This window comes from Arachis ipaensis, chromosome B04 (genome assembly GCF_000816755.2).
Source record: "Arachis ipaensis cultivar K30076 chromosome B04, Araip1.1, whole genome shotgun sequence".
Lineage (NCBI taxonomy): Eukaryota > Viridiplantae > Streptophyta > Magnoliopsida > Fabales > Fabaceae > Arachis > Arachis ipaensis.
Window position 1 is genome coordinate 22355750 of NC_029788.2, and position 2413 is coordinate 22358162.

The window sequence follows — 2413 nt, forward strand, 5'->3', positions numbered from 1 at the left end:
AGACCCACAGGTCGGGTCATTTAAAGTTAGAAAATTATAGAGGATGAAGTTGTTCATCAATAATAACATCTTTGGGCTGAGTAGAGGAAGTTGGGACATATTTAGACATCAGCACCACAGGTATTGGGAGAGTTGGAGAAGGAAGGGGTTCACCACCCGATTGAAAATTGGGAGCTTGAAAAGCCTATTTGATCTATGCCCCCGAGGTCTTTGGATCGGGCACATGAGTATTCTTCTCATCATCTGAAGCAAGAACAATCTTTTCGTCCACCACTATATTGTTCGGACTGATGAGGGAGACAGAAGCAATGATGCGTGAGCATCTTTTCCTTGTTTTCTTATTATTTTAGATATGAATTTATTAAGTTTTATTTAGATTTTAGTCATTGAAGCCTATTTGGATGATACTTTGAGTCATTCTATTGTTTTGATTATTTCAGATGAAGTTTGTATCAGCTTGACAGAGTCTGTGTAGAAGAAAAGAAAAGAATTTTGATTCTGTTGAGCTGGCGCTAAACGCTGCATCTGGCGTTTAGCACCCAAGTACTTTGGATTGCGTGCAGCCATTATGTTAAGCTGGTGCTAAACACAGACCTAGGCATTTAGCGCCAGGTTCCTCGTAACGTGTGTGAGCTCTCTGCCTCAAAGGGCGCTAAACGCCGAGCCTGGCCTTTAGCGCCAGGAAGAGAGAAACGTTTGGGAGCTTTCTGCCACCTGGGGCGCTAAACGCCGATTCTGGTGTTTAGCACCAGTAGCGTGGATCCAACTTCAATAAAAGGGCTTTATTAGTTAGATTTGGATTATAATTATTATATTTTATTTTGTTTTAAGTATTTCTATTCCCAAACACAATGTTTTGGGCTTTAGTAATTATTAGTGTATTTTATTTTCAAATCAAATTAGGTTAGATATAAAAGAGAAAAGATTTAGCCCTTCGGGCTTTCTCTTCTCTTCGACCTCATTCTAGTTTTCACACACTTTTTGAACCCCAGCTTTTCTCTGAGTCATGAGCAACTAAACCTCCTTGGTTAAGGTTAGGAGCTCTGTTTATTCTATAGATTAATACTATTGTCACTCTATTTTAATTTTAATTAATGTATTGATTTAAATTCAAGGATTACTTGATTACTTTTGTTTTTCATCTTATGAATTTGATTGTTTTGGAAAATAACTCTTATTCTACATGAATTCTTGTTGATTCTTGGAAAAGTTATCTCACTTAAATACTAGCTTGAAAAAAAACTCCTCCTAAACCACTAATTGCTTGGACTTAACGGGATACGTGACATATAATCCTCTTATATTTGGGTAATTAGGGTTTTTGTGGCTAATAAACTAGAATTGAACCTAACCCTGTAATCTATATTAAGTGACTGAGGAATTGGCGGTTGATTAGGTTAGAGGAGACTAAATCACTAAGGAATTAGGATTTAGTCAACTACAGTTTTCCATGAATTGAATCTTGCAAGATTAAAATAGTTGGTAAGAAACATTAATCCGGAAGAATAAATAACTCTGAAACCTTAACTATTTTCTCACATACTTTTCACACCAATTTTACTGTTTGCTTTCTTAATCTCTGAATTACTATTTAATGTTCTTGGTGCACGAATCCCCACACCTTCGTACAGTTGTACCAGCAAGAGCACTGGGTCGTCCAAGTAATACCTGAGCGAGTCAGGGTCGATCCCATGAGGATTGTGGTTTGAAGCAAGCTATAGTTATCTTAGTCAAGCGAAATCAGAAGTTGTTAGATAGAGGCAAGGGTAATCAGTAATAGGAATATTGTATAAATTACTTAGGAATATGCTTAAGGATTGGAGTTGCTTTGTCTTTCTGAATTAACTCTGGTAGTACTGTCTCTTTACTTGTGAATGGCTTCTTCTATGGCAGGCTGTATGTGATCAACGCCATTGGCCGTGGTCATTAATCTCCTCTACTTCAGGTCAAATTCCATTGGCCGTGGTCATCCAATCTGAACGAGGGTGAAGCTCTAGCAGTTCATTCTCTTGGCGATTGATGAGCGGATATTTTATACGCTTTTTGGGGATAATTTCATATAGTTTTTAGTATGTTTTAGTTAGTTTTTAGTTTATTTTCATTAGTTTCTAGGCAAAATTCATATTTCTGGACTTTACTATGAGTTTGTGTGTTTTTCTGTAATTTCAGGTATTTTCTGGCTGAAATTGAGGGAGCTGAGCAAAAATCTGATTCAGACTGAAAAAGGACTGCTGATGTTGTTGGATTCTGACCTCTCTGCACTCAAAATGGAATTTCTTGAGCTACAGGAGTCCAAATGGCACGCTTACAATTGCATTGGAAAGTAGACATCTAGGTCTTTCCAGCAATATATAATAGTTCATACTTTGCTCAAGGATAGACGACGTAAACTGGTGTTCAACGCCAGTTCCAT